The 23,504-nt window shown below is 43.8% G+C and overlaps 3 long non-coding RNA genes across 3 annotated transcripts; 2 read left to right on the top strand and 1 right to left on the bottom strand.

Moving 5' to 3' along the window:
- Window positions 1-829: 829 nt before the first annotated feature.
- On the top strand, window positions 830-2,350 carry LOC310666261. Its single transcript, XR_014505822.1, has 2 exons — window positions 830-872; window positions 1,759-2,350. It is a non-coding gene; the product is annotated as an uncharacterized lncRNA (long non-coding RNA).
- A 5,679-nt stretch (window positions 2,351-8,029) lies between these two features.
- On the bottom strand, window positions 8,030-9,241 carry LOC310667185. Its single transcript, XR_014506184.1, has 2 exons — window positions 9,196-9,241; window positions 8,030-8,596 (listed from the first exon to the last, which is right to left on the bottom strand). It is a non-coding gene; the product is annotated as an uncharacterized lncRNA (long non-coding RNA).
- Window positions 9,242-10,338: 1,097 nt separating this feature from the next.
- LOC310665898 lies at window positions 10,339-11,553 on the top strand. The gene is made up of 2 exons (XR_014505697.1): window positions 10,339-10,445; window positions 11,024-11,553. It is a non-coding gene; the product is annotated as an uncharacterized lncRNA (long non-coding RNA).
- Window positions 11,554-23,504: the final 11,951 nt, after the last annotated feature.

Consider the following 23,504-nt stretch of genomic DNA (forward strand, 5'->3'; position numbering starts at 1 on the left):
GTGTTTCTCTCTGAGATCTGATGCCATAGGGTATTAGTTTTTAGATTGTTGACCCATAGACACAACCTTTAGGGCATTCTTTCTTAGTACGTCATGCAACATGTACTCAGGGCAGGCCCATTAAAGTTCATAGACCTGGCTGACTTTGCTTTATTCATTTTAGTGCTTCTACTCTAAGTAGAACTTCTGGATAGAAGCCAATTACTTTTGCACAGCTCAGATGTCTGGTGCAAATTACGCTGTGATATTCTTTCTGTGTGACAGAATCCTGGAAGACAGTCATTTGTGAAAGCCACATATTAAAAAAAATAAAAATGGGACTGCTATTCTTCACCCTCCTGGTCAGCTAACCAAACAGCCACAATATGGTGGCAAATGCTATTCATGTTTGCTCATTGCTGATAAATATGTATTATGGTGATCAAATAACAAGTACTGTGGATCCAAACGTCAGATCCTTTGAGCTTGGGGCTGGAGGTAGAGTCAGAAGATCCGATGGTATTTCCTGGTAAAAGAAGGTGTTGGATCACAATGAGAAACTCCCATGGCACCCATTCATCTCAGCGTAATCATTTTTCAAAACTGCCCCTTTAATCAGGGCTGACAATTACAGTGTTTCCAGAATGCAGTTTTAATCATATTCTTTAAAAGGTGTGTGTGTGTGTGTGTGTGTGTGCGAAGAGTCAGAGGTCATGCTCTACATGACAGTGTGTGGCAGCATCAAGGTTTAATGCAGACCATTTAATTCTTCAGTTGTGCATCATGGATTGTGAAAGGGTTGACAGAGGTATATAAAAAGGTCCACCTTCTTGGAATACTTCATCAACACACTGGATCCAATATCCACACAGCACCTCCTATACTGAACAAAGGTAAGCTTGTTTCCAATATTTATGCATTCTTCCTATTTATTGCAGTCGAGCTGAAGGTCAGAGGGAGGCCAGTGACTCGGGTCTTGTGAAATGCATCTGAATCAAATGCACAGAGGAGCCAACGGTCTCACAATTTGGATTCTGTTAGCATTTCAGATTTCAGCATCTCAACCGGCATATTTTAATACATAGATGAAAAGTGGTTTAAATAACAGACTCCTTGTAGGTTCTTTGGGCTTTACCTGATGGGATCATCTAATTATCTCTTCAACATATCTGCGTGATGGACGCTACATTTTCATAAGCTGTATTTTTGAGGACTGACCATTTCCCCTGCCTTTGGGCTGTTGAATGGAGTCCTTATTACAGGAGTGACTTCCCTAGAGATATAAATTTCTTCTTGTATCAACTGAGGAGGAATATTCCATCCATGACATATTTCAAGTATACATCAAAATTAATGATACCTACAACATAAAAAGGTGACACATGCAAATAACCAGGGCACATGTCACATGCATTGAGCTGTGAGAGAATCAAGATTGTTTGTAGGGCCAATTGCTTTTGTAGTGGAGGGACAAATCTGAGTTTCCTTTCACATAAAGTGAAAAATGGCCCAGGATTTAGTGTGAAGTTAAAATCAATATTGAATTTTTGGTTGGATAGAATGCTCCATTTCAACACTCAACAGGCAGTCATTTCTCCCATGTTTAATATGACACGCAAATCTTTATGTAATGTAGGCGAATAATTTCAGCTCTGTCTTGAGTAGGAGAAAATGTATGTGAAATATATAGTGCTTAATGCAAAACACAAGTAAAAGATGTCTTTAACACAGCTGACAATGTATCACTTAGTTAACTGCTGATCCCTTGATTTCCTGTAGCTCAAGCTTCCTTCTCTTCCTCAAGATGTCCTGCTGTTGCCAGTGTGGCTGCTCCCCTTGTTGCTGCAAGCAGTGCTGCTGTTCCCCCTGCTGTGGCTGCGGCTGTTGCAAGCAGTGTTGCTGTTCCCCCTGCTGCTGCTCTTCCCCCTGCTGTGGTTCCGGGTGCTGTGGATCTTCCTGCTGTGGCTGCAAATGCTGCTATCCTAAGCAATGCAAATGCTGAAGAACCCCAAGGGAAGTTCTCAATGTTTACTGGGAATCTACAGTTTATAGTCCATTCAATAATTCCACCACCATGAGTACTGACTTCAAGGGCCACTGCTTGATTCCTTACATTCAGACTTTATATCTCTCTGGAATATCCTTCTTTAATCTCAAGTTGTGTCTTCCTCTCCTCTTCTTGTTCTGTACTCTTTGACTCGCCTGGATGTTCTCCTAGGAGCCATCTCTAACAAGGCATTTCCCATGGTGCCACCATGACCCTCTCAATGTATGTGACTCTTTCTCTTTTCTTCCTCTTCTACATTTCTAATTCTTCTTTAATTGTACAATCTACCTGCTTGCCCGGCAACTAATAAAATGACAAAGCATCTCCTATAGTCTTGTTTTATCTTTGCCTTAAATTGAGTAGAGGGGAGGCTCAATGTCTGTGAGCAGCTCCTGCTTTGGATGTACATCATACCCCACCACAATCGAGGGCACTGAATGATCCAGGGGGGGTTTGGGGAAAATGCACTGCTGCTTGAGTTATTAAAGGGCTACTCCAAGATGATGCAGGTAGATGATTCTGGGGTAGGTGGACCAACCATGTCATTGGACCATTCGCATATATGGTATAGAAGCAATAGCAGAGCAACTGCTCTGTAAGCAGAATGCCCAAGGTTCAACCACTGACATCTCCAGTTAGAAAATATTGAGCAGCAGTGTTGCCCACTTTCAATCTCTGCTTGCATGCTGCCTGAAGACATCTGAATGGAGTCACCATAGCACATTGCTGGGTACTGGAATAGTTGGTCATTTCTCCTGGATTTGGAGGGGTCTTCTTCTGTCCTTATGACTTTCAGGCATCAGAGGATCCAAACCCCATGGTACGTTGCCAGGAACCGATAAGAAAAGGAAAGTCCTTAGCAATGCTTTTTATTCCATATTCACAGAGAGAGAGGCTTAGAAATTGAGCCTCTTGTAGTAACGATGTTGCTCCGAGTGGACCCCACACCCTCCGTCTCTCCCACTTCCTCATGAGCCATCGCTATGGATGCTGCAAAGCGCCTTTTGCCTTGAGCTCTTTGCGATCCTACTTTCAAGGCCCGCCGTGTTCTGGGGGGTGGGTGGGTCCTGGAACGCTTTCTAAATACACTGTGTCCATCAGCTGTCACCCTCCTGGTGCTTCCTCTTCCTTCTTCTCCTCTCCCATTATTTCCCAACTTTCCCCCTCATCTGCCTCTGAGCTGTGATCTCCCTCAAACCAAGCCCTGTTGTAATTCTGATCTGTCGCCTTCTTCTCTGTAAGGGTTAGGCAGGGGAGGCGGTCTCCACCATTCCTCCTCTGCTCAGTCCTTGACAATGACTGTGTTCCAGGTCATTTAAGAACATACAAACATGGGGTTGGACTAGATGACTCTTGGCTCCCCAGGCTTCCGAGTCGACGCGCTGGCTAATGGCGGATTTCCTCCGCTGCGGAGGAGACTGCTCCCTGAAAAGAAGGGTCTGACCGCCACGGCGAGGCGGAGACCCGCTAAAAACCACGGTCGGAGGAAGACCGTGGACTTGGGGTTCGGTAGGTGCCTTCAGTGCCCCCCTACTCGCGGGGAGACCCCGGTTTCGGGGCTCTGGAGCGACGTGGGGTGAGCGGCACGGCACATCGGATCAATCGCTGTTTTCAGGGAGTGAAGCCGCACAGCTGTTTCCAGAAAGCGCCGACTTTTCCTGTGAACATTTGGACTCAAAAAGACCTCGTAAGTAACAGAATTGGACGATAAATTATCTGAATTTGGCATTTGAACGTGAAGGTATAAACAGGAAGCTCACCTTCCGTTCTGCATAAAGACTAAAGCAAAGACGCTAGAATCCGGAGCTTGGGAAAGGTGTCTTTTAAAGCGAGGAATTTTACCATCTAAGTCTGCAGACCCCCCCTCGGAAGCAGGGGAAGAGGGGGAGATCTTTATCTTTTGAGCCCTGCAGGACAGAAAACCTGACCTGGATTATTGCCGTCTCAGAACCTGGGACCGGGCTGTCAGCCTATATAATTTAAAAACAGCAATAATGGTGGAATGGACTATATCTTAATGAGAAAAAGGATCAGAGACATATACTTTTTGGCACCGACTTGCAGGTTTTGAAAGAAAAAAGGAGTGGAAAGGCAGATTTTTACAACTGAAGTGAATGGAAAATCACCAGAAGTAAGTTGTTGCCAAAAGTTTCTAAATGTTGCCTGCTTGGATAATGGGATTGTTACATAGTTACAGCAGATGGAAAATTTTGACCAGATGGTAGACAAGAAGTTCTGAAGTGACCTTGAGAGGCAGCAGACAATACTGGGAAAACAAGCTGGAAGATATGGCTCAGAGAATAACAGCTCTACTGAATGACATTTTAAATAAAGTGAATATTTTTGAACAGAGTGTTTCTGATCTGAGGAAGAATGTAATGACTTTGGTACAGAATGGGAACAAATTAATAATTGAGGCTCGAGAAAAAGAACCAAATTCACAAAGTCAAGCACTGGAAAAGACGAGGAAGCAATTAAAACCGGCCTTGATTTTGCAAGGGGAAGCCTTAGGAGCAGAGTCCCAAACTGATGGAGACAAATCTGACTTTGAGGACACTGAGGTTGAAAGACAGAGCAGTGTCCCTCATGGATTGAGTGACGCAAGATGGATGATAAACACGCTGGAGGGGGACACTGCGAGAAAGTCTGAAAGGATGGACGATTGTTACCCCAAAGAAACTGTGGAGCACGCCTTGGAATACTTACTGGTTTATGAACTGAATTATGAAGCTTGGGCGAGCGTGCTGAAGAAAATTAAAGAAGACGTTGAGAGAAAAGCTCTTTGGGACTTAACTTTAGGCCAGAGAAGAAACTTGCAGGCAGTACAGGGAGACGATTTGAGGGCCTCGGACATAAGGGAACCGGGCTAGGAAATTAATTTTGACTGATAAGATTGATAAAACTGGTAAAAAAGACTGGCAGTACCTGATACCAGGGAGATGAGATGGTGGGGAAAATTGGGAATTTAAAAATGAAATAAAATAAAAAACAGTATTTAAATAATATGGTATAATTAAGAACAATTGGGAGATGGTGGAATGATTTTATTCGGCTTTTGTGGAAACAACATAAGGAAATGAGGGAATAAGATTTAAAGGTATATGAGTTAAAAGTATAAGTTTTAAGGTTTTTATTGTTGTTGTTTTTTGTATCTTCTTTTTAACTAGGGAATTGGAGTTTAGTTAAATTTGTTTTTAGGCGCTTACTTGAACTGGGAAGATAATAAGATATAAATGGATTAAGTAAATAAGTGAGTAAGCAGTAAAAGACGGAAAGAATTTGCTGATCTGATTAATAACTGGAATGCAGAAGGGGAGAGGGGAGGAGGCCAAGGAAATAAGTTATTTGAAAATAGATGTGGAAGGATGGAGATTTATTCTTTTTTTTGTTGTTGTTGTTTTTTGTTTTTTGTTTTTTTTGAAGTTCTTTATGTATGTTTTGAAGGGAAGGGCGGAGGGAGGGTGTGGGATTCTTGTTTGGGTATATTTTGGCTTTGCTTTTTTCCCCCTGCTTTCTCTTCCCCTCCTTTTTTTTTTTTTTATCTTATTGTATGTACCTCTTTTTTATTATTATTTCTAGTTTTTCTCTTTTTTGTACACTTGGAAAATTAATAAATATTATTATAAAAAAAAAATAGATGACTCTTGGCTCCCTTCCAACTCTAAGATTTTATGATTCTAAGAAGAGCTTGCTCAGTCAAATCAATGGCCCGTCTAGTCCAGCATCCTGTCCTCACAATGGCGAGCCAAATGCCTATAGCAGGCATGTCCAACAGGTGGATTGTGATCACTGGTAGATCATTGGCTCCCCAAAAAGTAGCTGAACAACTGTGGCTCCCCTAAAAAAGCTCAACATTTTACCTCCTCCCTGAAAAACTCAACAACTTTGACTCAAACCCCCCAAAGGGGGGAAGATCACTGCCAGTTTTTAACTCTGTGAGTAGATTGCAGTCTCTTGGGAGTTGGCCACCCCTGGCCTACAGCACACAATCAGGACACAAACACCAGAGCACTGTGGTTTCTAGCAGCTGGTATTAAGAACCATTACTGCCTAAAACTTGGAGACACAGCACAGACATTGCGGTTAGTTGCTCTGGGAGCTTCCACCTCCATGAATTTGTCTAATCCATCTAGGTTGGTGGTCAACACTGCCTCCCATGGGAGCACCTTTCATTGTTTTAGCTATGAATTGTTTTAGCATGAAGACCTTCTTCTTCTCTGAAATCTTCTAGCAGTCAGCTTTTAGACAATGAAAGATAAAACACATGAAAACACACACATGATCTTACACTACCCCAACTGATGGGAGGCTGGGAATTTACCTGGTTGGCTGAGGATAAGTAGACTCAAATGGCTTCTAGTTCAAATCAGCCTCAATATCCCTACATCCTTCAATTATTTAACAAAAAAGGTACTCTTAAAATCCCAATATTCTACCTATTTTGCATGGAGGCATTTCATTATAAGATGGACACTGACTGGCATCAGCTCTCCGGAGATGAACTTAGACCTTACTGCATGCAAAATAGCTGCTCTACCACAGAGCTTTGATCCTTCCTTCCTAAATGCCCTTTGGGGTTTCCTCCCAATTCTATGATTCTCTTATTCTATGCATTTCTGGTGGCAGGTTCTCCAGCCCATCATCAAAACACTACAACTGCCAGGGGGGACTTTGTCCAAAGCACTTAGTTAAATCAAGGTACAATATTTCCTCAGCAGCCCCATGATCCACCAAGCTCGTAAATCTATCCAAAAAAGAATTGTGATTCACCTGGCAGGAACATTTTTTTTGGAGAAATTGATGTTGGGTGTTAGTAATCGCAGCATCCTTTTCTATGTGCTCATAGGCCAACTGTTTAATTATCTGTGCTATAATCTTTCCTGGTATTGATGTCAAGCTGACCAGTCTGTAGCTACGTGAGTCTTCTCCACACATACAAACTGTTTGAAGATGGGAACAGCATCAGCCCTTGTCCAGTCTGCAGGGATCTCACATTTCCTCCATGGATTCTCAAAAATTCTGGACAGAGGCTCTGTGGTTATATCTGCAGGCTCCTTTAGTACCCTTGGGCACAGCTCATCAGGCCTTGCCAATTTGAATCCATTTAAAGTAGCTAGGTGTTCCTTTGCCACCTATTTTCCTATCTGAGGCTGCATTTCCTTCCTTGCACCTTTTATCCTGTTGTCACCAGGTTGAGTTCTGCTTTAATTTTAAGTGAAGAGAGGGACAATGTAGGGATTGAGCAATTTCACCTCCTTCGCCCAATAGCATTTTTTCCCCCTCTTCACCCAGAGGACATACGGCTTGCTTGTTCTTCCTCTTGCTTTGCTTGTTCTTCCTCTTGCTTCAAACTTAGCCGAAGAAACCTCTTTTATTATTTCTTTCTCTCTTGCAAGACCGAAGTCATTCGGAACGTTTGCTTGCCTGACCTTCATCCTGCAACTGTTGGCTACTGAGTGTATCCCCTTCCTTCATGATTTCTCATTTCCTCCATTTAGCAGATATGCCCTTCTGAAATCTCATCTCATCTACAAGCTACTTATGCAGCCCCACTGATTTCTTTAGATGCCTCCAACTTTTCTTTCTTGTTGGAATAGTCTGCAATTGTCTGGATCTTGTTGGGATTCTCTGCCTTTGTGCCTTCCATATTTCGCCTTTAAGAAACTCCCAACCCTCTTGGACTCCCTTCTCTTTGAGTTTTTCTGGCCATGGGATCTCACTCATTTTCTAATACATCCAGATTTCCCATGTCTCTATGTCATGAAACCCAAGAGGACATGATCACTTCCTCCCAAGGTCCCCAGTACTTCTAATTCAATGATGAGTTCCTGCCCATTGGAAAGGACCAGGTCCCCTTATTACTTCTTCCACCTTCTGGGCAATGAAATGATTAGTGTGGAAACTGAGAAATTTGTTGGATGTAATGTTCTTGGGAGTGTAAACTGTTATCCAACAGCCCCCTCTCCCCCCAATTTAAGGGAAAGATGAACCAAGACTATATGAGATGCTTTGTCATTTTATTAGTTCTCATGAAAGCAGGTAGATTCTACAACAGCAGAAACATATCAGAGAGAGAGAAAAGAAAGAACCACACACATTGAGAGTGTCATGAAGGCACCATTTCAAATGCCTTCCTTGTTAGAGATGGCTCCTGGGCGAATGGGCGAGTGAATCAAGAAGATGAGTGCAAGGAGTCAACCAGCAGCCTTGAAGCCAGAGCTCCTGATGGTGGAATTATTCATTGGGCTGTATGCTGTAGACTCCCTGTTTGCATTCGAAGCTTCCCTTGGGGTTCTTCAGCATTTGCATTGCTTGGGATAGCAGCATTTGCAACCACAGCAGGAAGACCCGCAGCACCCGGAACCACAGCAGGGGGAAGAGCAGCAGCAGCAAGGGGAGCAGCAACACTGCTTGCAACAACAGGGGGAGCAGCAACACTGCTTGCAGCAGCCACAGCCACAGCCGCAGCCACAGCCACAGCAGGGGGAACAGCAGCACTGCTTGCAGCAGCAAGGGGAGCAGCCACACTGGCAACAGCAGGACATCTTGAGGAAGAGAAGGAAGCTTGAGCTGCAAGAAATCAAGGGATCACCAGATAACCAAGGGCTACATCATCAGATGTGTTAAAGACACATTTTACTCATAGTTTGCGTTAAGAGCTGCCTATTTCACATCATTTTTCTCCTACTTGTGACACAGCTGAATTATTTCCCCTATATTAAGCAAAGATTTGCTTGCTCTATAAAGCATGGGAGAACCATATTCCACCTCAGTTGATATGAGAAGAAGTATATATCTCTAGGGAAGTCACTACTGCAATAAGGAGTCCATTCAACAGCCCAGAGGCAGGGAAAATGGCCAGTCTGCAAAAATACAACTTATGAAAATGTAGCATCTATTATGCAGACATGATGAAGAGATAATTACATGATCCCATCAAATGAAACACAAAGAACCTACAAGGAGTCTGTTGTTTAACAGCATGGATCTATGTATTGAAATATGCCAGTTGAGATGCTGAAATCTGAAACACTAACAAAATCCAGTTTTGAGGCTGTTAACAGATTGAATTTTCAAGACCAGAGTCATTGGAGTACCTGCTCTGAATTTTAGTTTCCCTGCAATGAAGAAAATAAGAAAAACGAATAAATATTTGGAAACAAGCTTACCTTTGTTGACTATGGGAATTGGTGTGTGGATATTGGATCCAGAGAGTGAATGAAGGAATCCAGGATTGTGGTCCTTTTATGTGGCTCTGTGAACCCTTCCGCAAGCCATAAGGCTCTACTCATGAATGAGAAGCTCTACATTAAACCTTGACGTTGGCCTCCACCACACATTATTAGCTGGTGCGTGATCTGTGACTGTATTCACAACCTGTGACTGTATTCACAAAGGGGCATTTATGGGATTGGTTTTAAAACAATTATGCTATGATGAATGGAAATAATGAGAGCTTCTCATTGAGATCCCGCACTTTATTTTTAGCCAGGAAAAATCCTCCAGATCTTCTGATTCTACATCCTGCCTCAAGCTCAAAGCACCTGACGTTTGTATGCACGGGTCCTGGAATTTGATCCTCATAACACATATTTATCAGCAATGAGCACAACTGAATAGCATGTGCCATCTTTTATTTTTCTTAAAAAAGTATCTGAGCAGCACAGTGAATGGTAGCAGTTGCACATGTTTTTATTTAATATGTAGCTTTAACAAATGTTCATTAAACTAAAAAATTAATTACTAGATGAATAGACGAATACAAAACAGAACACCTCAGCCTAATTGTGACCTGACATCTGAACCATGCAAAAGCAATTGGCTTGCATCCAGCTGAGTTCTACTTAGAGTAGGCAAGTCTAAGTTAGCCATTTCTATGGAGTTTAATGGGCTTGCTCGGAATAAGACTTGCACTGGCTGCTACCCAGCGACCTTAAAACAACTATCATCCTAAATCATTGTTTTATTAACATCACTTTATACATGCTGCAGGTTGTACTAAGGAAGAGTGGCCTAAATGTTGTGTCCACAGGTAAACAATCTGAATACTAACTCCCTTAGGCACCAGATCTTGGAGAGAAGCCCATATGATGCCTGTTCATCCAAACATATTTGATTTCAAGCAATCCCATAAGTGCCCCCTTTGGACAGAAGGGAGAATTAGAGTGTTACTACTGCAGCATAGCCTTCATCACCTGACTTTTAAAAGGAAGGATGTGGACACAGTCAAGGATCACGCACCAGATGATTGTGTGGTAGAGGCCCATATTAAGGTTTAATGAAGACCTTGTCATCATTGCGTGGTTCATAATTGCTTGTGGAAGGGTTCACAGAGGTGTATATAAAGGCCCCCCATTCAGGAGTTCTTCACTCATTCACTGGATCCAACATCCACACCAATTCTGACAACTGAAAAAAGGTAAGTTCACTCCAATTATCTCTTCATTCTTTCAGTTCCCTAGACCTCAGGAGAGGTATGGTCTTGAGGATGTAGTCTAGCAGCTCTGGTTTTTCAATGTTGCTCACTACTACTCTTGGTGACAAATCTTGGCCTCCTGCCACATGGGGAGGTGTGCATGGACAAAAGATGCTAATTCTAATTAAAAAATTACTAATCTCTTGGACACAAGGGATTCAAGATCTCAAAAAGGTCTTCTGGATACAAAACATGTCTTTACTCAGAAGAAGGTGGTTCCTGATCAATCTGTTGTGCAATTCCTGAAATGGCACAGCACATCTGAATGGAGCAAAAATTAAGGATCGATGCTCTAGATAAGCAGAAGGGTAGAGATGTATAGCCAAGACAATACTGCATCCCAACAGAACTGTTAGAATATTGCTAACCAAAATGTACTTTTAGGATCACTCAGAGGGAAAGCATGATGTGGAAATCATGTCTTTTCTGGTCTCCTGAATGCAGAGCATCTGTTTACAGTGTTTTTAATATGGATGAGGACGTTGTACTTGCTTAATGGGAAATCCCTTGAATCCTTTCAGCTCCGCCTTCCCTCTCCACCGCTAAGATGTCCTGCTGCTCCAATTGTTGCTGCTCTCCCTGCTGCTGCAAGTGCTGCTGCTGCCCCTGCTGCTGCTGCTGCAGTCCTTCCTGCTGCTGCGTTCCTTGCTGCTGCTGCTCTTCCCCCTGCTGCTGCAACTCTTGCGGCTGTGGTTCCTGTGGCTGTGGCTGTGGATCTTGCGGCTGTGGTTCCTGTTGCTGCTATCCTAAGCAAGGCTGCTGCTGAAGAAGTTCAGTGAAGTGTTGAGAGCTGCTGCCTCCTCCATGCTGGCGGACTCCTTGGATTCATCTGTTCCTTTGTTTTAATTTCATTCCTGCCTCCTTCTACAACCCTGGATTCTTCTCATCTCCCTTTTACTTTGCTTTGTTTTCCTTCAAGGAGGCATGCCAGTTGTCTTCTCTTTATCTTCTTGGTTATCCAGGGAGTCGCTCTCCTTTCATCTCCTTGAATAACTCCTCTGTGAAAAGAAAAACTTTCCCTGTGGCAATTAATAAACATTCTAAAGCATGGCGCAGAGTCTTGTTCTGTTCCTTTGTCTTGAGATGCAGAATGTGGCATAGATCCCCAAACAGGTGATCTGCTTTGCATTCTCTAAGTATCTCCAGCTGAAGAGATCCCAGCCTAGACAGGATCACTGGCTGAGCTCCAGGGGAGCTTATCTCCATCTCACATACAATATTGGAAAGGGGGCCATATCTCATTGGGAGAGAACATGCATGGTATCCTGTCAGGGCTGGTTCAGCTGCGGTTCAGCACAGAGACTCAGAGAGGGTCAGTAAAGTTATTTCTCAATTCGAGATATGAAACACAAACAAGAGGTGTCCATTGGCAGGACTAGCCTGCTGAAACAGTTGCCAGAACTGAGGATCTGAGCCTCCTATGCCTCTTCCCCAGGCATCTGCCTTCCCAATAGTCACAAACTCATTTGAGGAGGGGTTCTCTGCACCTTTCGTTGTGCTGCATGTAATACCCTCCTCATTCTTGGAGACAGGGGAGGAGGAGAGAGGAAAATAGTGGAACTGGCAGGTTGCTGTGAATCTGTCACAGGCTCAGCCTCCTCCTCAGCTGCCTTACTCTAACTTAAAACTGTGGCTAGCTCAGCATCCAGCCTGTCTGTCCCCCTTCTTTCTCTGAACTGTCCTGTATCCCACCATCATTGTCCTGGCTCAGAGGCTTCCAGCTCTGATGTTCCCCTGGTGGGGGGTCCTTCCCCACTGGCTGTAGCCTCCCACCATTCCTCCTTATCTAGCCAGGCCCTGATACACATGTAACATCCGAGGATCACTAGCCGGTATCTCTCCTTGATAAACACACAAGACGTAACCGGCTGTACTTTTGAATAAATAAGGTATACTATTCATTGTATCAAACTGTAGATTCCAACAAAAGTCTCATAAAGGTCATCGCAAAAAGCAGAAGACCCAGTGGATCAGTTCATTCTCTGGTCAGTTCATGCATAAGGTCCATACATGTATAAGTGTCTATTCCACCTGTCTGTTCATAGAGTCCAATAATCCACATGCAGGGTTTTTACAGTTCCACAGAATCCTTTCACAGAGTCTAGGACAAGGATTTCCGGAATATTAGCCTTGTTTCGCCATCCTAGGCTTCATTAGTAGAACAGGCTGTAGGTAATGCAAATAAATACAATATCGTAATCTCACACATTTTTACAGCAAAATTAATATAAAAAACCATGAACAACTGTACATACCATATGTAATATTACAGGATAGTGGATCTTATCTCTCCTTGAACAAATGGATGAATTGAGGATGGGGAGAAGCAATTCCCTTTGTCTGAAGTCTAGGACAGTTCTCCATCAGAGGCACCTGTCTGGTGTGTAGAAGGAAGGAGTTCTAAAAACAGAACACTAAAAACCTGATTAAATTGGTGTGTAGTAGGGATTTCCTGATAGGTGTTATTTGCACGAGACTCTCTCCTGCAAACCTCGTTGATTGGATGGCTATGAAAGGAAAGAGATTATACTTTTCATCATTTTCAGTGCATCATTTTGAGTGCTACTTGTGGATCCAGGCTAATGTATTTTGATAACATTGAAGATAGCAACTGATCTGACCACCCCCTCCTCCTCCAAGATCTCCTCTTTTAGCCCATGGATTTATTCACCCATGTATATGAATTCTGCCTCCCACTAGGAAGTGAACTATACTCTAAGTTCATCAACACTGGGGTGCTAAATGACTCCATACCTCAGTGGGATATCCTAGCTTTCTTTGCAGCAATTACGAGACCCTTGGCAAAAGAAGAGCTTTTGATAGACCTCCTTGGGACCTTGACTCACTCTGTCCATCACAGCTGTGAGTCTGGGATTGTCCTTCGATTCACTAATTTCTCAATTTTTTGCATAAGTGCTGTCATACAGCCAACCTTGTAGTCTAGTATGAGAAACCAGATACGATATGGCATTCTCTGAGTCAGTGAACAACCACCAGGTGGTGGACCTTCTTGTGCAGCTCTGCGGCTGTTCCCCCTAGTAGTGAGCCATTACTCAAAAAATGCTCATATCTCCATTATAACATGGCATGGGCTTCCACTACAACATCATCTGGTGTATGATCCTTGACTGTGCACACTCCCTTCATTAGAGCTGTTTCTTTGTAGTTAACCCTGTAATTCTCACCCCCTAGCCACTGATTTCTTTAGATGCCTCCAACTTTTCTTTCTTGTTGGTATTGTTTGCATTTGTGCCTTCCATATTTCAGCTTTAAGCAACTCCCATCCCTTCTGGACTATCTTCTCTTTGAGTTTTTCTGACCATGGGATCTCACTCAGCAGTTACTTAAGCTTTTTGAAATCAGCACTCTTAAATCCAGAGTACGTATCCAAATACATCCAGATTTCCCATGTCTCTGTGTCATGAAACCCAAGAGGACATGACCACTTCCTCCCAAGGTCCCCAGTACTTCTAATTCAATGATGAATTCCTGCCAGTTGGTAAAGACCAGGTCCAACATAGATGATCCCCTTATTACTTCTTTCTCCTTCTGGGCAGTGAAATGATCACTGAAGGAACAAAGGGATTTGTTGGGAATTATATTCTTGGGAGTGTGTGAGTTTCAACAGGTATCCTAAAGCCTCCTCTCATCCCAATTTAAGGGAAAGATACACCGAACTATAAGAGATGCTTTTCCATTTTATTTGTTGCCGTGAAAGCAGGTAGATTCTACAACAGCAGAAGGTTTAGAAATGTAGCAGAGATAGAAAAGAGATAGAAAAGAGAAAGAGTCACAGACATTTCAAATGCCTTCCTTGTTAGAGATGGCTCCTGGGCGAATGGCCGAATGAATCAGGAAGAGGAGTGCAAGGAGTCAACCAGCATCCTTGAAGCCAGAGCTCCTGATGGTGGAATTATTTCTTGGGCTGTGTGCTGTGGACTCCAGGTGGCATTCAGAGCTCCCCTTGGGGTTCTTCAGCATTTGCATTGCTTGGGATAGCAGCATTTGCAACCACAGCAGGAAGATCCGCAGCACCCGGAACCACAGCAGGGGGAAGAGCAGCAGCAGCAAGGGGAGCAGCAACACTGCTTGCAACAACAGGGGGAGCAGCAACACTGCTTGCAGCAGCCACAGCCACAGCCGCAGCCACAGCAGGGGGAACAGCAGCACTGCTTGCAGCAGCAAGGGGAGCAGCCACACTTGCAACAGCAGGACATCTTGAGGAAGAGAAGGAAGCTTGAGCTGCAGGAAATCAAGGGATCACCAGTTAAGTAAGTGCTGCATCATCAGATGTGTTGAAGACACATTTTACTGGTGCTTTGCATTAAGAGGTGCCTATTTCACATCCTTTCCTCCTACTCGTGACACAGCTGAAATAATTTCCCTATATTCAACAAAGATTTGCTTGCTGTATAATGCATGGGAGAAAAATCTGCCTGATGAATGCTGAAACGGACCAATTTGTCCAACCAAGAATTCAATAGTGATTCTTCCTTCATTGTAAATCCAGGACCATTTTGCTTTTTGTGTTATGGGGAACTCAGAGTTTTCCTCAAGTATAAAATAAACAAGAGCCTAGAGGAAATCCAGATTCTATCATAGCTGGATGCATATTACACATGGGCTGGTTATATCTATGTGTTACATTTTTTATGCTGCTGACATCAATTATTATATATATGTATGTATCTAAAATGCATGAAATATTCTTCAGTTGATATCTCCAGGGAAGTCACTACTTCATAGTTGCCCTGAGAACTCCAGTTAACAGCCCCAAGACGGCTTAAGTGGTCAGTCCTCAGAACTAAAATTTGCAAATCCATGAAGAGATAATTCGATGGTACCATCTACTTTGGCCTTTACCGTGCCAACGAACCTATAAAAAGTCCGTTATAGAAAACACTTTAGCTCTATGAAATAACATATGCCGGTTGAGATGCTTAAATTTGAAACACTAACAAAATCCAATTTTGAGACTGTTCACTCTTGTGTGCATTCTGTTCAGAATGATTTTTCAAGACCAGAGCCACTGGAGTACCTGCTTATAATTTTCATTTCCCTCCAATGAAAAAAAAAAAGAAGAATTATTAAATATTTGGAAACAAGATTACCTTAGTTGACTATAGGAATTGGTATGTGGATATTGGATCCAGAGAGTGAATGAAGGAATTCAGAATTGTGGTCCTTTTATATGGCTCTGTGAACACTTCCGCAAGCCATGAGGCACTAATCATGAATGAGAAGCTCTACATTAAACCTTGACGTTGTCCTCCACCACACATTATTAGGTAGTGCGTGATCTGTGACTGTATTCACAACCCCTATTATTTATCTATATAAATACAGAAGAAATTAAAACTACATTCTGGAAACACTGTAATTCTGAGGCCAGATGAAGGGGCAGTTATGGGATTAGTTTTAAAATGATTATGCTATGATGAATGGAGATAATGAGAGCTATGATGAATCATAGAATCATAGAGTTAGAAGAGACCACAAGGGTCATCGAGTCCAACCCCCTGAACGGAAATGATGAGAGTTTCTCATTGAGATCCTGCACTGTTTTGCTTTTTAGCCAGGAAAAATGCTCCAGATCTTCTGACTCTACCTCCTGCCTTAAGCTCAAAACACCTGACGTTTGTACAGTGGTATTTCGGATTAAGTACTCAATTCATTCCTGAGGTCCGTTCTTAACCTGAAACTGTTCTTAACCTGAAGCACCACTTTAGCTAATGGGGTCTCCTGTTGCTGCTGTGCCGCCGGAGAACAATTTCTGTTCTCATCCTGAAGCAAAGTTCTTAACCCAAGGTACTATTTCTGGGTTGGCGGAGTCTGTAACCTGAAGCGTATGTAACCTGAGGTACCACTGTATTCACGGGTCTTGGAATTTGATCCTCATAACACATACCGGTATTTATCAGCAATGAGCAGAAGTCAATAGCATGTGCCATTTATTATTTATTATTTTTTAAAAGTAGCTGAGCAGGACAGTGAATGATAAAAGTTGCACATGTTTTTATTTAATATGTAGCTTTAACAAATGTTCATTACAGTAAAAAATAATTGCTAGACGAACATTTGGGCTCCACAGCCTAATTTTCACCTGACATCTGAACCATGCAAAAGCAATTGGCTTGCATGCAGCTGAGGTCTACTTAGAGTAGGCAAATCTAAGTTAGCCATTTCTATGGACTTTAATGGGCCTGCTCTGAGTGTGACTAGCAGTGGTTTCAATCCAGTGTCCTTAAAATATCTATCATCCTAAATCATTGCCTTATTAACATCACTTTATACATGCTGCAAGGTTGTACAAAGAAAGAATGGCCTAAATGTTGTGGTCTACAGCTAAACAATCTGAATACTAAATCCCTTAGGCACCAGATCTTTGAGAGAAGCCCGTATGATGCCTGTTCATCCAAACATATTTGATTTCAAGCAATCCCATAAGTGCCCCTTTTGGACAGAAGGGAGAATTAGAGTGTTACTACTGCAGAATAGCCTTCATCACCTGACTTCAGAAAGGAAGAATGTGGACACAGTCAAGGATCACGCACCAGATGATTGTGTGGTAGAGCCCCATATTAAGGCTTAATGAAGAGCTTGTCATCATTGCGTGGTTCATAATTGCCTGCGGAAGGGTTCACAGAGGTGTATATAAAGGCCCCCCATTCAAGAGTTCTTCACTCATTCACTGGATCCAACATCCACACCAATTCTGACAACTGAAAAAAGGTAAGTTCACTCCAATTATCTCTTTATTCTTTCAGTTCCCTAGACATCAGGAGAGGTATGGTCTTGAGGATGTAGTCTAGCAGCTCTGGTTTTTCAATGCAACTTGCTCACTATTTATCTTACTCTTGGCGACAAATCTTGGCCTTCTGCCACATGGGGAGTTGTGCATGGACAAATGCTTGATTTCTTAGATGCTAGTTCAAATTCAGAATTTACTTCTCTCTTGGAAATGAGGGATTCAAGATCTCAAAACGGTCTGCTGGATACAAAACATGTCTTTACTCATTCACAGAGAAGCTAGGATCTTGCTTTCAAGCCACAATTCTCTCAGCATTTTAGGACTAGAAATTTGCCTACAATCATCTTCCACAGGATCTAAAATGGGGGGCCGGACAGGGGGTTTCTGACCAAGCACACATTTCTAATTGTTAATGCTAATTCTAATTCAAAATTTACTAATCTCTTGGACACAAGGGATTCAAGATCTCAAAAAGGTCTTCTGGATACAAAACATGTCTTTACTCATTCAAAGAGAAGCCTTGCCTTCAGGCCTCAATTCTCTCAGCATTTTAGGACAAGAAATTTGCTTGCTATTGTCTTACACAGAATCTATAATAGTGGTGTTATTTTCTCTGACCAAGCATACATTTCATATTGATCTACAACTATAATGGTTGAATATAATTCACCTGTCAAACATGTGTGTTCATGAGGAAACCAGCATGGCCTGTGGCTCCCGATGGAGAAGGAGGTGGTTCCTGAGCAATCTCTTGTGCAAACCCTGAAATGGCACAGCATACCTGACCTGAGCAAGAATCAAGGATCAATGCTCTAGATAAGCAGAAGGGTAGAGATGCATAGCCAAGACAATACTGCATCCCAGCAGAAATGTTGGAATTCTGCTAACTAAAATGTACTTTTAGGATCATTCAGAGGGAAAGCATGATGTGAAAATCATGTCTTTTCTTGTCTCCCGAATGCAGAGCATCTGTCTACAGTGTTTTTAATATGGATGAGGACGTTGTATTTGCTTAATGGGAAATCCCTTGAATCCTTTCAGCTCCGCCTTCCCTCTCCACCGCTAACATGTCCTGCTGCTCCAATTGTTGCTGCTCTCCCTGCTGCTGCAAGTGCTGCTGCCGCCCCTGCTGCTGCTGCTGCAGTCCTTCCTGTTGCTGCGTTCCTTGCTGCTGCTGCTCTTCCCCCTGCTGTTGCAACTCTTGCGGCTGTGGTTCCTGTGGCTGTGGATCTTGTGGCTGTGGTTCCTGTTGCTGCTATCCTAAGCAAGGCTGCTGCTGAAGAAGTTCAATGAAGTGTTGAGAGCTGCTGCCTCCTCCATGCTGGCGGACTCCTTGGATTCATCTGTTCCTTTTGTCTTTAATTTATTCCTCCCTCCTTCTACAACCCTGGATTCTTCTCATTTCCTTCTTACTTTGCTTTGTTTTCCTTCAAGGAGGCATGCCAGTTGTCTTCTCTTTATCTTCTTGGTTATCCAGGGAGTCACTCTCCTTTCATCTCCTTGAATAACTCCTCTGTGAAAAGAAAACCTTTCCCGGTGGCAATTAATAAAAATTCTAAAGATGGTACATAGCCTTGTTGTGTTCATTTGTCCTGAGATGCAGAATGTGGCAAAGATCCCCAAACAGGTGATCTGGTTTTCATTCTCTAAGTATCTCCAGCTGAAGAGCTCCCAGCCTCAAAAGCATCACTAGCTCAGCTGCTAGGGAGCATCTCTCCATCTCATGTACAATATTGGAAAGGGGGCCATATCTCATTGGGAGAGCACATGCATGGCATCCTCTCAGGGCTGGTTCAGCTGCGGTTCAGCACCACTAAAGTGGCATATTCTTGACTAAGTAGCAATGGATATGTCTTTCAAGCACAGCACATCTAATCATCTCCTTTCGCTATATCCACACCTTTCATTAAAATGACAAATGAGTTGGAAAGAAGTCCTCACCAGACAATAATAGCAGCCAAGCTGATGGAATGCAGTGAGATGGCAAAGCTGACTGGAAAACCCAGAAACCAAGAGGATAAAAGCTTTATAAAAGAATGGGGAAAATGTCTAAGTTATTTAGGAGAACAATGTAAACAGATGGAAACAAAAACAGGATTCTGACTCACTGGTAGTGTAAAAAAATATTAAGGACAATATGGTTTGATATAAAAATTGGAGCATGGATGCAGTTGTAGACGCTCAAAACAAGACTCCATGGAGGGATGTCTTGATATTTAGAGAATCTCCTTATATAGAGATGTTCTTATTAAAGTAAAGGTAAAGGGACCCCTGACCATTAGGTCCAGTCGTGACCAGCTCTGGGGTTGCGGCGCTCATCTCAATTTATTGGCCGAGGGAGCCGGCGTACAGCTTCCGGGTCATGTGGGCAGCATAACTAAGCCACTTCTGGAGAACCAGAGCAGCACACGGAAACGCCGTTTACCTTCCCGCCAGAGCGGTACCTATTTATCTATTTGCACTTTGATGTGCTTTTGAACTGCTAGGTTGGCAGGAGCAGGGACCGAGCAACGGGGCTCACCCTGTCGTGGGGATTCGAACTCCCGACCTTCTGATCGGCAAGTCCTAGGCTCTGTGGTTAACCCACAGCGCCACCTGTGTCCCGCATGTTCTTATTAGTTTGTGTTTATTGGTACTTTGGTTTTATAAACCAATAAAAATGATTTATATATATATAAATGTATAACAGCAATTAATGCAAGAGGAATATGTATTAAAAAAATCTAACTCAGCCTCACACTACTAAAAGATGAGCAGAATATTAAGGTCCGATAGTGTAGGTGAATGAAAAAAATATTTGCCTAAAGGCAAATAGTGATGGCGACAGGGATGCCTTCTTGGGGAGAGCTTTCACATAGGGAGAGCCGCCACTGGGAAGGCCTATTCTTATGTCTCCACCCTCCACAGCTAGCTCAGGGTGGGGGCACATGGAGAAGGACTTCATGTGATGGATGCAGGGTCTGGGCAGAGGCACTCCTTTAGATACTTGAGTCCTTTATTGCATGGTTGCCAGGAGCACATTTCTGGAGCAGGTCAGCTATAAATCACATGGCGTAAGTAAAGTTAACTCTTTATTGGACGAAACAAGGAAGTTGTGGTTGGTTCACAGCAGATCTCGTGATTCCTTGTAGATCTGCCACCTCTCCATATGGCAGGCATGCTTTCAGGAATGAGCCAGCTCAAAGTGAGGGTGTAGTGAGCGGGACTATCTACCCGACCCCCCGACCATTCCTCCAAGACAGCGGCAGGACTTGGCCAGGAAGGGGGAGAGATCTCTAGTTGTTGCAAATCACAAGCCGAACAATAAACCTGCCACCACCTCCTTTCCTGGACCACCCTTGAATGGGGTTCAAGGAGTCACTTTACCGTGATGCAGACAGAAATTCAACAGGTAGGTGTCCAAACGGTAAGGCACCAGTTTAGTTTCCCCTAGCAAGGCACAGAGTACAAAAGACAAAAAATCCTTTTCCAAGTTTATTGAAAAAGCCACTCAAAAAGTTGCACATTTCTTAGAAGGTTACAAACAAAAAATTTAAAACATTGTAAAATATAACTAGCTAACACCATACTCACACAGCAACAATAGTTCAAAGCACAGTGAGTAGTCAAGAGTCCTTTCACTGGTCAAACACCCCCAGGCAAAGTACCAGGGCAAGATGTTCTGCCCTTTGCATCAGAATTCCCAAATCCTTTATCCTTGAAAACCCATGTGGAGGACAGGTTAGGGACCAATCATTTCTTTAGGTTAATTACCAATGGCCGTATGCTGAGACTATATCTCCTGATTGTCAGGAGACCAGCACAGCTGAACTTTGTTTAGACTTAGAGACATTAAGATCAAAAGGCTCTTCCTCCATTCCCAGGCCTCTCTTACACATAGGTAAAGGTAAAGGGACCCCTGACTATTAGGTCCAGCCGTTACCGACTCTGGGGTTGCGGCGCTCATCCAGCTTTATTGGCTGAGGGAGCCGGCGTACAGCTTCCGGGCCATGTGGCCAGCATGACTAAGCCGCTTCTGGCGAACCAGAGCAGTGCACGGAAACACCGTTTACCTTCCCGCTGGAGTGGTACCTATTTACCTACTTGCACTTTGACGTGCTTTCGAACTGCTAGGTTGGCAGGAGCTGGGACTGAGCAACGAGAGTTCACCCCGTTGCGGGGATTCGAACCGCCGACCTTCTGATCGGCAAGTCCTAGGCTCTGTGGTTTAACCCATAGCGCCACTCCGTGTCCCCTCTTACACATACCAGCTCCTAAACTGTAAATTACTTGATAGCCTCCTGTGCCCTTTTTACAACCCAATCCACACTCAGGCCCCCAGCTGTGCCAGGGTCTGGAAAATCAGATAATACTTCATCCTGCCTAGAGTCAAGTGGTAATTGACTCACACTTCTAGAGAGAGGGAGTTTCACCTTTAAAGAGACTAAACACCCATTCCACAGAAGGCCACTATTTTATCTCTCCCACCATGCCTCAATCCTGCATGAACCAGCGTTTGACATACTAAGATTTCCCAACTTCACTACAGAGGGTTTGCAGCCCAATGCAGAAAGCAGCCAGGAACAGGGAGGCTTTGATGTTAGGCAGGCAGAGGAGAGCCGGCAGCTGCAGAAATCAGCTCTTCCTGACCTTGATGGGCGAGCTGATAAGACAGTAGCTGAGAGCAGGCTAGAACACTGCCAAAGCGCGCTAGAAGCTCAAATGGGCGCGGACAGACAAGGAGACAGTTTATCGGGAAAGGAAGGGGTTGACACTAATCCAATCTCTCCGAGGAGTCGGCGAGTGGGAGGGCTTCTAGATAGGAAGCCAAACAAAAGACACAAGGGGCGTTGTTTCAATATATTATTCAGAGACCGGAAGGAATCTTCAGAAGGGCCACCATGAAGCATGATACCGGAGGCTTTGTTAGAGCCATGCAGAGCTATCTGTTGGTTTTTGCAACAAACCCTCCTTTTGAATTATCTACGCTCACTGTGTTCTCAAGCTGGGAACCTAGACGCCTGACAGAATGACCCTTCTCTAAGTTCTTTGCATTAGTTGGCAAAGGAAGGAGCCGATAATGGAAGAACAACAACAGCTCCCCATGGCCATGTCGGTGGGTGCAATCGAAGGACAGAACCCGCCTGCAGATCCTTATCAGGCAGCAAAAATCAGGAGTTGAAGCTGCCGCTAACCAGTTTGGAAGGAGTGGGAGGGGGGCAGTCCAGGCAGCTGATGGAGGTATATGGAAGGCAGACGTCCAAGAGCCTCATACCCCCCCCCCCCCAGATTTTCAGGAAGGCCTTCAGAGATGTGGCCTTCAAAACAGCCTGCTTGTATTTCCTAAGCCTCCAAGCGGCTGAATTCCACAATGGTAAGGACAAGATGTCATTCCTCATTAGCCTAGTAGAAGAAGAAGAAGAATAGGGGTTTGGATTTGATATCCCGCTTTACCACTACACAAAGGAGACTCAAAGTGGCTAACATTCTCCTTTCCCTTCCTCCCAACAAACACCCTGTGAGGTGAGTGGGGCTGAGAGACTTCAAAGAAGTGTGACTAGCCCAGGGTCACCCAGTAGCTGCATGTGGAGGAGTGGAGACGTGAACCCGGTTCACCAGATTACGAGTCTACTGTTCTTAACCACTACACCACAGTGGCTCTCAGTAGAGGCAGGGGCTCAGCACTTTGTGACTCCTTGAGGTTAAGCAATGATGGAGCACTTGCCAATTAGGATGCTTTCATAAAAATGATGGGCAGTATTTATCTAGATCCTTTACCGGAAAAGGCGCTTGCCCAGAAGCTCATGAGCCTCAGACAGGGAAACCAGACTGTGGCAGAGTAGTGGGCCAATTTTCAGATGTACTTCCAGAAACTGGGATGGGAGAGAAAATCCCTGCTTGCATTATACAAGGTGGGTCTGAATGAGCAGATTCGGGATGAACTGGCTGGGATGCCCCTACAGACTTTGCTGCAAGGAGATAGGAAAACCTCCTTGCAGCAAGGACGGAGATTACAGGAGCACGCCATGGTATGCTGAGGACAGGCAAGAGGACATGATCACTTCCTTCCAAGGTCCCCAGTACTTCCTATTCAAAGATCAATTCCTGCCTATTAGTGAGGATCAGGTCCAATGTAGATGATCTCCTAGCTGCTTCCTTCACCTTCTGGGCAATGAAATGATCAGTGAAGCAACAAAGGAATTTGTTGGGAATTATATTCTTGGGAGTGTGTGAGTTTCAACAGGTATCCAAAAGCCTCCTCTCACCCCAAT

The sequence above is a fragment of the Podarcis tiliguerta genome (assembly GCF_965153285.1).
Source record: "Podarcis tiliguerta genome assembly, chromosome: 16".
Taxonomy (NCBI): domain Eukaryota; kingdom Metazoa; phylum Chordata; class Lepidosauria; order Squamata; family Lacertidae; genus Podarcis; species Podarcis tiliguerta.